Source organism: Arvicanthis niloticus, chromosome 10 (assembly GCF_011762505.2).
Source record: "Arvicanthis niloticus isolate mArvNil1 chromosome 10, mArvNil1.pat.X, whole genome shotgun sequence".
Lineage (NCBI taxonomy): Eukaryota > Metazoa > Chordata > Mammalia > Rodentia > Muridae > Arvicanthis > Arvicanthis niloticus.
In genome coordinates this window covers 38,480,878-38,495,158 of record NC_047667.1, presented here as the reverse complement: position 1 = coordinate 38,495,158, position 14,281 = coordinate 38,480,878, and the positions used below count along the sequence as shown (strand labels likewise).

Sequence of the window (14,281 nt, the reverse complement as noted above, 5' to 3'; positions counted from 1 at the left end):
TCCAGCTGTCACTGTTAACTTGTGAATTGAACTATCAATTTCCAGACAACACAGATGGAAGTTGTTCTAATGATTCTTTCTAAACAGGTCCATTTTCCCCATATCTTTTCTTTCCCACTACCTCTGGTGGGTGGTGGGCTAAAAGGGAGGTTAAATATATAAGAACCATCATTCAAATAAGGTTAAAAAAAATTGAAGTTACAGTGGGGGGAGGGGGATCGTGAAAGTATGGAGGGGGTTGGCTGCAAGGAAGGTGTGGGAGAGCATCGAAGTATGAAGAGTGTTGGCTGTTTTCCTGGTTGCTTTTGGACTTGATCGCCTCTTAAATGTCTAATTAAAGTTGGAATCAGTTGATCTTGCCAGGCAGGGGTGTATGAGCTGAACTCAATGCACCCGAGTTGAACAGGTACAGCTCTACACTTTGAATGTAGATTGGTGAGGTACCAAGGATGAGAAAGTTTATACTGCTCTGGTTTTTTGTTTTGTGTTTGTTTTTTTAGAGCTTATGAGGTCAAGGAACTAATTACTAAAGAAAGTTTCCTGATAGGATGTTAAGTGGTTTTACAATGTGTTTTTTAAAGAAGACATCTACAGAGAAGATGGCGGCAAACTCAACAACTCAGCAATCTCACCTGCATGCTGCTTCTTCCAAGAATCTAGAGTTTGTCAGAACCATTGCTCATCTTGGATTTTCTTGAGCCTACTGTACAAGTCTGCCTTTGTCACAGCTCCTATCAGGATTCAGCAAGCTTACCAGTTTTACATATTTATCCCTACTATCAGAATGTTGGCAAATTAATAATAATAATAATAATAATAATAATAATAATAATAATACAAACTTGTCAGAAACAGGTTCTAAGAATAGTGAATAGAGGCTGGAGAGATGGCTCAGTGGTTAAGGACACATACTTCTCAGAGAGGACCTGAGTTTGCATTTCAGCATCCACATTGGGTCACAACTTCAGCTTTAGGTCCAATGACCTCCTCAGGCACCTGAAATCATTTGCAACTCCCACACCTTCATAAATAAAATCTCTAAAAAATAAAGCTTAAAAAATAAATAAATGGAACAGAGCTGAAATTTACTTGTAATTCTGCTAAGCCACGGATGACGACATGTGCATTATGTATCAGACCAACACAAGTTATCACCTAAAGCAAACTGACCCTGCTAGTGGCCTTCTGGCCAGGAAGGTGGAGTGCAGCTGGAGCTTATCCCTTAATCATTAGTTGTACGCTGGCTGGTTAGTGCCTCTGTCACTTGAGTGGAATTTTTCACTTAATAAATTGACGTCTGTGAACCATGGAATGGGCTTTGTTTCTTTGTTTCTTTCTTTGTTTCTTTCTCTCTTTTTCTCTTCCTTCCTTCCTTCCTTCCTTCCTTCCTTCCTTCCTTTCTTTCTTTGTTACTGGGCATCTCACATAGAAATCCAGGTCTTGTTTTGAATTATATGCACCCCCAACTTTGTAAACCAGTGAGCTGAATAACTTCACAAAGTCTTCTGGTTTTGCCTCCCAAGAGATAAGCTCTCTCTAAATTCAACTTCAATTTCTTTCCCCCAAAAATGTTATCTAAGGGGATGGAGTATGTGTTCCGTTTCAGACGGCATATTCTTAAACTGCATTCCCAGAAGCACCTCCAGTACGTATCTTATTAGACTAGACTAACTGCCTTTAAATTTCAGATTTCCTTTCTCTTCAACTGGATTAAGTTCTAAAGCCATGTGTTCTTGAGCTCCCAAATGTATCTATAACGACATCTACTACCCAACACAGATATCTATAAGAGTATCTACTACTGCCCTGAACCGTCTGCGTCAGGGCCTGCATCTGCCTTTCTGATTGCTTTTGGCTCTCCCCCAAGCACAGTGTTGGGGATGGATGGCCAGTGAAACAGGGCCGGCTTGTTGTGCTGTGAGAATGGCTTGTACAGAAGGAAAGCAGAGTCTTTAGCTCTCTAGGAACTTTTAAAATGCTGGGCCTCGAGGTAAGGGAAATCTAGGGTTTGAACACTGAAGGAGACACAATTAGAGGGTAAGACCATGAAGATAAGGGAGAAGGAAGAAAACAGTGGTGTGGGATTTCTAGCCATCTCTTGTAAGAATTTCATCTCTAGCTCATTCTATAACAGACATCTCCCTTCACTTTTTGGATGAGAAATTTGATTTACATTGTTACCTCAGGCCTCGTGCTCAAAGTGTATTTGTGTATTGCTTATTTTTGTAATTGAATTCCCTTCCACTCACTCCTCCTTAAGCAGATATTTGAGGACAAACTATGCAGAGCTCATGAAGACTTTAGTAACTGGATATATCCTGTGAAACACAGCAATCCAAATCTAAATGCTTACATTTTCTTGTCTGCAGCATAAGCCTGGGCAATTGAGCTCATCCATGGGCTGACTTAGCAGGCATAATGATTGAGATGGAGGTGCTGTCTACTGAGCACCTTTTAGTGATGATAATTTCGACAAAGCCCTTTCAGATTTTCTGTATTAAGTTACAGAGAGTTTTTTTTTCCCCTTCATTTGATCAAATTCTTTCCCTTTGCCACCTCCACAGCTATAACAGGGCATAACTGGCTGGGAACACAAGGTACAAGAGGTTGCTTTCATGTTGAACTAATCTTTAACAGTTTTTAAGCAAGAAGATTACAGGCAAAGCAGAGAATGACCTTTTCCCAAGCATCATGGTCTTCTAGTTCTGTATTAGACAGACACAAGCAGAGATTTTTTTTTTTTTTTACTCTAACCTAAGTAATTCTTGGATATATTATTTGGAGTGGTATAATATTTGGAGTGGATATATGGGGGCGTCACAAATCTCACTGGTCATATATAAAGAGTTGAATAGCACACTGAAATAAACAACTGGTATAATTCCAGAGCCCCCTCCCCCCAACTGTTCACTAGAAGGCCCTGGTAAATAATACTGACTGTTATTTATAATAGTAATGGGCCTTGCTCCGGGAACATGAGTATCACCTGGGCTCAGACTGGCTAACTCTGCTGCCGGAGGTCTCAGTTATGATGAGGATACTCTTGTATCTTGTGATCCACGTCCCCCTCTTCTCCACGTTGTCTCAGCCATGAGGCAGGAAAGTGATTCCTCTACCTCTCTTTCCCGTGTTTCTACTAGTCTTGATGCTTGAGTCGATTGGAAAATGAATGACATCATGTTGCTCTCTGTAATCTCTCTTGCTGACATCCTTTGTCCCTCTGTCATTCTGGCTCTGGAAATCTTTCATCATTGTTGAGACTATGTAATGCAGTGGGAGTGAGGGTAGCAGGCATGGCGGTTAACTTTGCTGACTCTAGCTACAAGTTAGTGCAGATTCCTCTGGTCTTTTTTGCCAGGTCTCCTAGAATATGTTCATGCATGATTTCCTAGCCATTTAAATGAAGCTAAAGATGTTTTTTGTCTCTCATCTTCTAGCTTTCATCTGAATGATGTATGTTAGGACTCTGTTTGATGTATGTAATAGAAAATCTTACATCTGTTCTTAGAGAGATTAGAATGTCTTTGTAGCAAAGGAACAGAGGTATTGGGGCAGTTCCTTTCTTTCTATCAAGGATGTTGGTGATTTGGCTTAAGAGGTGGTTAGGCAACTATAGGAGGAAGAGTCTGTTTTGGACTTGACCACTCATCAAGTGTGAGGAGCCCATTAGATATTTCAAGGAAGCATTCAGAGTGAATTTGGAGCTGGGAGGAGTATCCTGAGAGACAGCGAACCCCCTTTACATACCTGAGCCCCATCACATGGCTTGGTACATAATAGGTACATATTTGATGGAGGAATTAGTTAGCACATGTTTATGAGACCCCTGAATTGTACTAGGAATATAGCAGTGAGCAATACAGCTAAGATACCCCCTCATAGAACTTTAAATAGGTAGATAAAATGTAGATAGAAAACTAGAGATTTAAATGGAAGTCTCTAACATAGTGGTTCTCAAACTGGGGGTTGTGATCAAACAATCCTTTCACAGAGGTCTCCTAAGACCATTGAAAAGCACAGCTATTCATATTATGATTCATAATAGTAGCTACATTATAGTTAAATTTTGTTTCTACAAGTAGAAACAAAAATAAATTTATGACTGGGATCACCATAACATGGAGAACTGTATTAAAGGGCTGCAGCGTTAGGAAGGTTGAGAACCACTGCTCTAGTAAGGCTCTAAGCATAGCATTTGGAGGGGTTGAATGCAGAGTACTTCGTATACTAACACTTACGCTTTTTTTTTTTCTTTTAAGATGTACTTTTGTTAATGTGTGTGGTACCTGTGAGTCAGTTGGCACCCGATATAGAAATTGTGATAGATGGGTGCTATATAGAGTCGCTTTGGAGTCAATTTCCAATTTTTCTATGGATAAATGTTATTTACAGGCTCACCGTTTTCTCCAGCAGGTGTGAAATGGTTCTATGCCACATGGAGGAGCGAAATGTCACCTCTGAGGTCTGTGTTAAAATTTCCTGATAGATTCTCCTGGGGGATCAAAAGGTCCTTCTCACTGCAACAGTGGTCTGTGTTGCCAAGGCTGCGAAGCTGAAGGGCACGGAAGCGGATGTGTGTTAGCGGGGGGTGCCAAAGGCTTTGCCACTGTACGGAATAGTCTCTGTAAGGTTTGCATTAACATTCTGTAGATACAATTGCCATTCTCTGAGTTCTCAAGGAGTCATAACTGGGAGCGACCCACTGTGATTCTTTTGTTCAGTGACATTTCTCCTAAATAATTCAAAATTGTTTCCAATGAAATGCTTTTTACGTTAAGTATCACTGTTGATGCCCAGAATGGGTCTTTCAGGTTCCACGCTAAGTGCTACTTTACAAGATGCTGTGTAGTGGTCACACGGACCCCCCGCCCCCCCTGCCCCCCCGTCACCCCCACATAGATCTCCATTACTCCTAAAGGAGAGCTTGGTAGCTAGCAGGCAACTCATCTTATGCCTCAGCAGAAAAGATCTACACTTCTTAGCAAGAACTATTTGTCTTCACGTGGTCTCCAAGGACTGGAAAAGATGAACATTCCAAGTGGTTTGCATGGAAGGGCACTGGAATCCAGGCTAAATTTTTTTTTTTTTTTGATACATTTCTATGGGAGATGCCAAAGAACTGGAGGATTTGGGCAAGGGGAAAAGAGTAGATAGGGGTTTTAGAAGTATGAGTGTTGGTGTTGGAAGGACGAGCATGGATGAGTTTGAGTCTTGGGGCAGGAGACCAGCCAGAAATCTACTGGAGGACATGGTCATTTCTGACTCTTGCCAGCTTTCTAGGAATGCTCTCAGGGTTAAGTGTGGGTTCAGTCTCTAACTTTTGAATGTGGCTGGGAGCACAGAGGTGCTGCCACAGGCACAAAGAAGTTGCCTGACTTGTCCAAAGTTAGCAGGCTACTAAATGATCACGTTGAGAGTTCAACCATCATTTACTGCCATTCTCCTGGAACCTAGATGTACAGATAAGTTTGCTTTCTTCTCCCAGTGAATGTCTGGGCAGTCAGTTCCTCACTGGTATTAAAGGCAGTAGGGTATAGAAAGAGAGAAGTGCACTCCTAGTGGGCAATGGAGAACTCAAGCATTTGTTTAATTATGTCAAGTCCTACCTGTGCTTGACATCGTGTGCATGAAAGCCTTTCACACACATTCCCTCAGGAAATGTTCTGCATGTCTCTTCGGCTTAACTCTAAGTCAGTTCCTGTTCAAATTGGGTTGGGGGGGTTGAGAGAACAGTGGGTTGCTTACTCCCAGCTGCTGGGTCTCCAGCACTTGCTATTTGCTCAACCTCCCAGAAAATGATGGATTCTGGGTACCACTTTTATGTTGAAATGCTTGCTTTGAAAGTCACTGTCTATAAGCTCTGTGGTTACTATGTGGATGAGAAAGTGTTGAGACAACACTTCTTCTTCTTCTTCTTCTTCTTCTTCTTCTTCTTCTTCTTCTTCTTCTTCTTCTTCTTCTTCTTCTCCTTCTCCTTCTCCTTCTCCTTCTCCTTCTCCTTCTCCTTCTCCTTCTCCTTCTCCTTCTCCTTCTCCTTCTCCTTCTCCTTCTCCTTCTCCTTCTCCTTCTCCTTCTCCTTCTCCTTCTCCTTCTCCTTCTCCTTCTCCTTCTCCTTCTCCTTCTCCTCCTCCTCCTCCTCCTCCTCCTCCTCCTCCTCCTCCTCCTCCTCCTCCTTCTTCTTCTTTTTGAGACAGGGTTCCTCTGTGTAGCCCTGGTTGTCCTGGAACTCACTCTGTAGACCAGGCTGGCCTCGAACTCAGAAATCTGCCCACCTCTGCCTCCCAAGTGCTGGGATTAAAGGTGTGTACCACCACTGCCCAGCTGAGACAAGCTTCTGTGTAAGAAATTATTACAGATCTCTTGCCTTAAAGCAACTCCCATTCAGTTTCTCCCAGTTCTGGAGTTCAGAAGTCTGAGCTGGCTTGGCTAGACTCTCAGGGTCTCTGAAAGCCAACTCAACATGTCCTGAGAGAGGCTGCTCACAACAAATACTGTCTCCTAGCTTAGCTGTAGTTTATATATAGCAGCACATGTTTTAAGAATAAGCTATACCCTTTGTCCTGATACCGACATCTGACACTTTAGCTGGTTTGATTTGAGAAGAACGTTTTGCTGTTGCATGTATTTGATGCAACCAAATCTCAATTTTTATCTAAAAGCAATCATTTCTTCTCTCCTACTGGCTGAGAATCTTGACCCTGACATTTGTACATGATGTGCTTGAAGATATTTGGATTGGCTTAAGCTACTGTTTTGAAAGTGGGAATACCCAAAGTGGGTGTTTACCTCTTCCATCTATGCAAATGATTCTTTTGCCCCTCTTTCTTTCTCAAAATATTGTCTAGGCGTTATGCTTAACTCCTTAACTGCATTTTCTTTAGCAAAATGCTTGCTCAGCAGAAGCCTTGTGAATGATATATAGCTTCCTTAAAGTTTTTACAGCTTTTTAATTAGCATATACTAATTATATATAATAATAGATTTCTTTATGGCATTTTCACATAAGCTATTGCTTGTCCCTCCCATTCTACTACAATTAGGAGGGACTACATAGCTTTGTTATTGTTTATTATTATTATTATTATTATTATTATTATTATTATTATTATTATTATATGTGTGTGCACGCATGCATGTGCACATGTTCCACAGTGTGCATGTGAGGTCAAAGGACAATTTTTGAGAATTGATTGTCACCTTTGACCTTGTTGAGGCAAGGTCTCTCTTGTTTCTGCTGGTATCTGGTTATGCTCCAGGCTAGCTGGTTCCCAAGGTTCCAGTTAATTTTTTCACTACCACCCATGTCACCGTAAGAGTGCTTCGATTACCTATGAACATCATTGTATTGGCTTTTATACATGGATTCTGAGAATTGAATTTAGGTCATCAAGCTTGTAGAGTAAGTGCTTTTAACCCCACCCCAGCCATCTCCCTGTACATCATTCTTGATCTCTTTTCCCTTAAACCATTGTTCATCTGAGACATTCACATGGGGAACGTAACCTCGTTGTAAGCCTGTAATGTAAACTCTGTGTGAGCGCTGTTCTTTCTTCCCATCAGTTCGTTGGGTACCTGATCCAATGTGGAAATCTGTATTATAGCTATAATCTTTAAACAGAAATAAGAACCGTCCATTAATTCTCTTTTTTTTTAAAAAAAAAAAAAAATTCAAAGTTCTATGAGGTAAATCTTGTCCTTTTTGTTTTATAAGTTGGATATGTAAAATTCAGGAAGCAAATTGACTTATTCAAGGTCACACAAGATACAAGCACTGGAACTCAGGCCTTTTCAACTAAACTCAGTGCTATTTCTACAACATGGCAGCTGAGTGAAAAGAAGAGGGTAAGCCCCAAAGAATGAGCAGCTGACATCTCAGACAGGAGGAATGACTTTAATTTTAGACAGGCTTCTTTCTTGCAATGTTCTGATTACATATTTTGACCCTAGAATCCAAATTAGCATATTGTTAGCATATGGAGGGGTCCTGCTCAACTGTCAGTATTTGCCCTAGAGAGTAGATGGCGTACTTAAGAACATTATTTCCAGCAGGGACCATACATAATGCTCTCTTACAGTTAAGGGCAACCCCTTTAACTATCCCTCACTGGCCTTGGATATTTACAGTTCTACGCTTTAGCACTCTTGCTTTCTAACACCAGAAGTTGAAACCGGGGACCTCTGTTGAGGGCACTTCAGTTGCAGTTAGTTCTTTAAGACTGTGTCTTTGAGACTTTGTGGTCCTCCTTTTCCAGAAAAATCAGTTGAAGAACTTCACACAAAAATTTCCATATTCATTGAGGAATTAGTTCATCCTTTGGGTTGTCTCTTGGTCCCACACCAAATCAATTATTCACGCACTAGTCCTGGAAATAGCTGATTTAAAAGCAACATAGTATGGTGGCTAAAAGCTGTGGGTGTGAGACCAGCCTACCAAATGGAGATCTAGGGCCTGCCATTAGCAGCTGGGAGATCTTGACAAACAATTTAGCTAAGAGGTGGAGAGGATAACAGGACCCACCTAACAGGTGGGATCATGGGGTTGCTGTAAATGCTGATAAATTATTGAATGTGAAACACTTGAACAATATCTACCACTGTGCTATATACTCTTAAATGTGATCCATGATGTCTGCCCACTATCATTATTACATTTATTATTAAACACCTTAAACAAATGACATAGTGCATGAGGGACCAGGAACACAAGGTTGCACAAGCCATGAGAGAGCCAGGCTATGGGGGTAGTTTATAGCCAGGGGGATTAGCCATTAGCCTTTCTGTGAATTTCAGAATCGATGAACAACCACTGTTAGATCTTGCGCACACTCATTCTTTTCTTTCCTTTCCTTTATTTCTTTTATTATACGTAATAAAAGAAATTTTTAATATTGTTTTGTCGAATGACTTTCATTTATTCGTTGATGATCTCATACACGTGCACCAAGTATAAGTGCTTAAGTTTTAGTTCTTTCATTTTTAGCCAGTGGGTAGGCTTTGTTTAACCACCAACGGCAATCTCTAGTCACGAGAGAATTGGAAATTGATTTATTGATTGTTTCCTCTGTGTATAACCATTGGGCTGTCTGAAATGCTCCTGGCATGTAGGTGCAGAAGTCTGTTTCTAACAAAGGATCTATATAACCCTTTATCTCCAGGACCCACCACCTGGTGTTCTCAACAGCCCTGAGCATAGAACAAGTCCCAGTTTAATCAAACTGGAATACAAAGGGAGCAATGGGGTCTCAGTGTGAGATCCCTTGAAGTTATTCCAAGGGAAAGGGACCTTTTGTTACAGAGACAGCTCATTTTAGAGTTCAGTGGCCTGTGACACTTCTCCAGCTGGTAGCTCAGCAGGGACTTTCTGATGCTTTCCTAGACTTGAAAGCCAGTTTTTGGTGGGAAGAACAGTGACACTGTCATTAAGGATAACCTGGTGAGAGGGCAGTGGGAGCAAAAGGGGGGGGGAGAGTTATGGCAGCAATTTTGTGACTTCTATTCAAATGTGTGCCGACTTCATTATTTTATTTTATTTTTTTATGGTCTCTGCTTTATGATAAGATTAGCAGATGTTTGTGTATTTAATTGAGGTAGTTGTGACAATATTGTTGGTTTTTAATTTAACATTCATTTGAAAGGCAATCTTAGATTGGCTCTGGGTATATGAGGGACGCTGTTCACTACCTTAAGACATTCTGAAGAAGCTAGTTGCTTTCCTGGGTTGGAAACAGGTTTTTCTCCTGCTGTGAGGTGAACAGTAGCAAAAAGCCATTACAGTTTCCAAATCAATCTGATAGAAAGAAGCCCAGGATGTAAAACTGATAAGGATCTCAGAGTCACGAGGCCTACAAAACTGCCCCAGTAGGCAGGATACACCCTGACTTCATCACGGGAGGTCAACACTTGAGTAAGAAGCGCTCTCCAGAGCAGCACGGGACAGAGGGGGTTGTCTTGAAATCACCCTCTACTTCCTGGTCACGGGACCTAAACAAGAAGCCTGATTTTCTCACTTAGTAAACCTTCCTCGTAACAGTGAGTGATTCAAAGAAATAACCAGTGTAAACGGGCTCTGTGTAACTTGTGTGATATCAATTATTACAAGAAATAATGTGAGCCTACAGGTTGGAGGGTAGGTGAAGGGCAGGCATTAGACTAAGTTGCTTAACGTTGGCTCCTCATCCTCCTGGGCATCTCCTCCCACCTGTTTAACAGGAATTTTAGATTTAGCAGACTTCCACCAACCCCCCCACCCCCCCCCCCCCCCAGTCTTTCTCTCACACCTGCTCCAAGTCTCAGTTTCAAATAATTGGCAATTCTATCCTGTTAGGTCTGGAACCAGGGACAAAGGCTGAGGTGCCTATTAACATATCAAAGTGGACTCTGGCCCCTCTCTACCCGTTTCAGACTTCCGGTTCTCACTGCGTTGCACCCTGCCCTCTACCTTCTGTTCCGTCCAAATCGTCCAAATCACAGAGACCACAAAGCCCACGGAGGAGCCAATTCCCATGCAAATTTACAAGGGTCTTTATTACAATAGAGCTCGCTCACGAGGAAGGACACTTACTGTCATCACAACAAGTCAGAGTGAGAGCCCCAAGTCTAGGGGTGCGGGGGTATTTACTGTGGTTACAACAAGCTGGGCAATTTCCATATGGGTCAGCAAGTTTGAAAAACTGCATTTCTCAGGTAATCTGCAGGAATCCAACATGGGGGCAAAACCACCTGACGAACAGGGTGGCTAGGTTATCAGTTTTCTGCAGGGTGTCTTAGGTTATCTATATGTACCTTGACTCTGCTGTTGTAGTCTGACTGGCTGTTGCTAAGGGGGGTGGGGCAGGAGAGGGAGTTGCCCTAAAATGTTTGCTCAGGTGGACTTCCTGGAACTGGAGTTTAGCTCCAGGTCAGGTCTTGCACAAAATGGAGCATCTTTTCAAAGATGGAGTTGGTTAGGCTCAATCTCTCCAACCCTTGAGCTTCACTGTCCTTCCCCCCAGCTGCTCTTCCCTACGTAACCCAGCCATTTTGGCTACATGTCCCCCTTTTTATTATTGGTTATCTTATTTATTTACATTTCAACGGCTATCCCTCTTCCCTGTTAAACCCCATCCCCTCCCGGCTTCTCCCCCCCCACCCCCCCACCCCCGCTTCTATGAGGGTGCTCCCCCCACCCCCTCCTGCCTCAGCACCCTAGCATTCCCCCTAAGCTGGGTCATCAAGCCTCCACAGGACCAAGGGGCTCCCTTCCCACTGATGCCAGATAAGCTGCTAAATATGCAGCTGGAGCCTACAAGGCCCTTTTTATGTCTTGGTACTCTTGGGCTCCTGGCCTCCTGGCCTCTTAGGCCCCCTTTCCTCTCTCTCTTCTGTTCCTCTCCCACCCTGCCCTCTCCCTCATGGCCTGGTTCACTCTAGACTCTTCCAGATGCCTCTGCCCGTACTCTCCTTATATCTACAATAAAATCTTCAACCCCTTCAGGGCAGATGTGTTCTCCTTTTATATTGCATTGTATTGCATTGTATTGTATTGTTTGTGTTGTACTGTATTTGTTTTATATTGTATTGTTTGTGTTGTGTTGTATTTCTTTTGTATTATATTGCATTTATGTTCATTCATATCCATCCTTCCAGTTGTGCTGACCAAAAACTTAATTGTTATTCTTAATTTTTCACACATGTCTACTTTGCCTAAGATTCTGCGCACACATTCTCAGTAACAGAAGCAGGACCTAATACGCATCCTGCTTTGCTTTCCTGGAAGGCTGGTACCTATACAAACCAAAAGCTTGATCCAACAGGCAGTCTTAATACTCAAAATTATGAATACTTCCCCTTTCCCTGGATGCTTGTCATTACTTAATGTTATTATCACTGCAATTTAAAAGCCATTGGGTGACGATGATACACACTTTCTGTTCTAATTGCTTACTTATAATTGACTAGTCACTCCATAGTTTTGGCTCGTGTGTGTGTGTGTGTGTGTGTGTGTATGTGTGTGTGTGTGTGCGCACGTGTGTGTGTGGGTGGGTGTCATAGACTATCATCATTCATTTTTCTTTTATTTAATTATTTTAAAATACATTAACAACATGTAGTAACTGATATAAGGATTATCTTTTCTTTGTATATAAAGATATTAAGCAGTATGCTTTTGCTGCACATACTTTTCTTCTTATATTTCATAATTTTTTCTTCCCTTATGGTACATATTTGAAGTTTGAAATTTCATTTGGTTGAACATGTTAGTTCTTCACTGTAAGGAATATCTGACCGCCGTTGAGAATAGACTACTCCAGACCACGCGGTTCTAAGTGGGAAAAGGTTTATTCAGGGGAAAGGGCAAAGGTGGGGAGAGAAGAGAAGTAGAGGCCGGCCATGACCACGTGGAGAGAGAGAAAGATGGGGGAGGGGACAGAGAGGCAAGAGGGTAAGAGAGGAAGAGAGCAAGAGAAGAAGAGAGGGAGTAAGAGAGAGAGGAGGGGGCAAGCAGCCCCTTTTATAGTGGATCAGGCTACCTGGCGGTTGCCAGGTAACTGTGGGGAGGAGCATACCTGGCTATTGCCAGGTAACTGGGGATGTGGAGTTTAGACGAAATACTAACATTCACTTTTTTGTATTTTCTGTTATGCTCCAGTTTAAAATTTAGCATTCTTTCCAAGCACATCCAACCTTTTGACATTGTAGGATGGCATTCATTTACAAAGTCTATGCTCAAAGAATCACACAATTGAGTGACAAAGGAAAAAAAATCATAAAATAACACACAATGTTTTGTCAGATTTCATTTATAGTGATGGCTCATACAGTTGTTTATAGATTGTAGGCTGGGCAGATCTGAGAGTTAAGACTTAATTTCCATTGTTTGAACTTTTAATTTTATAACAAAATTTCACATTTACAAATGTTGTAATAACACAGAATTCCTACATACTTTTTACCCTATTTCTCCAACTGCTCGCATGTTATTTATAATGATATAACTATCAAAGTTGAAAAATTACTATTGATGTAGTATTGCTAACCAAATAATTGGCTCTATCCAAACTCCATTACTGTCTTCAACTGTCTGGTGTCTGTTCTATGATTCAGTTCAGGAGCCTGCATCTTACTTAGTTGTAGCATCTCCTTAGTTCCTCATGATCTATGGCAGATTCTTAGTTTCTCATGACACTGGTGCTTTGGAAAAATTCACTTCATTTTGTAGAACGCCCCTCAACTTGCTTTATTGAGTCGCTTTTTTCTAATGAGTGTGATGAGGCAACAGAGTTCTGGTGAGACTATATCAGAAAGAGGAAAGACGTAGTAACATTGCAAAAGCAGGTCACTGTTCCTGGTTGATTCCTTCAGTTATGCATATGCTTCTCAATGAGGACACATAGCTTTCCTTTCAAGTGTTGAAACTGTATTTAGTAACAATGGATCTCGTATGGTTTTTCCAAAAGGCCACCTTTAATACCAACACTCTGGAGGCAGAGGGGGCCAGATCTCACTGAGTTCAAGGTCAGCCTACTCTACATAGAGAGTAGTATAGGCCAGCCTGTACTACACAGTAAGACTCTGTCTCAAAACAAAAAAGAAAAGAAAAAGGAAAAGAAGGAAGGAAAGAAGGAAGAAAAGAGAAGTTACCCCAATGTCCTTCCCAGTAGATGATATCAATATGTTTTATGACTGGTCATATTGATTGTGATATTGAAGACCCCCATACTGGGGAGACCCTTCCTCAAGCCTCCGGAATCTCGACCACCCAAAAATCACAAGAAACCATACCTGGATGCAATCAGCAGAGGTTTATTAGGGGAGGAGCCAGCGGTCAAAAACGACAAGCTCTTTAGCTCCAAGAGCAGGGTTTTTGGCCCCGTGTGGTGGGTTAAAGGGTCTTTTATAGCATGGGGTGGGGGGGGGAGGAAGGCATTTTCGCGCGCTTACACATGATTGGTTATTTTACAAATTTTGAACATAGCACTGGGAAGACCAAGGGAGGGGTAACCAAGAACAGTGGAACATTTCAGAGAATCTAGCCCAAATGATCTAGAGTCATGTGAGATCACTCTGCACACTCATTCTTCTCAAAAATGTGGTTTTCACCATGCTATTGTGTCCTATTCTGCCATTTCAGATTACTATCTTTACTTTTTCCGGCTATAGGGCTATGGCCCCACCTAGGTGGTAGCATCTTTATCTGTAGTTAGGAATGCCTTCCTGCCTTGGGCGAGGCTTGGGGAATGTAATCCAGCAAGTGTCCTTCACCTGGAATGTGAAGGCCTGAAATCTTATTTTCAGTTCCGAG

At 41.9% G+C, this 14,281-nt stretch overlaps 1 long non-coding RNA gene across 3 annotated transcripts in view; it reads left to right on the top strand.

Moving 5' to 3' along the window:
- LOC143443685 (uncharacterized) overlaps nt 1-14,281 on the top strand; it is a 39,140-nt gene that overhangs the window by 1,996 nt on the left and 22,863 nt on the right. For 2 of the 3 annotated variants that reach the window (XR_013112864.1, XR_013112863.1), the window contains exon 2: nt 4,411-4,462. This is a non-coding gene — a long non-coding RNA (uncharacterized LOC143443685). The remainder of the gene's footprint in view (nt 1-4,410; nt 4,463-14,281) is intronic. The other variant, XR_013112866.1, reaches the window with a different exon arrangement.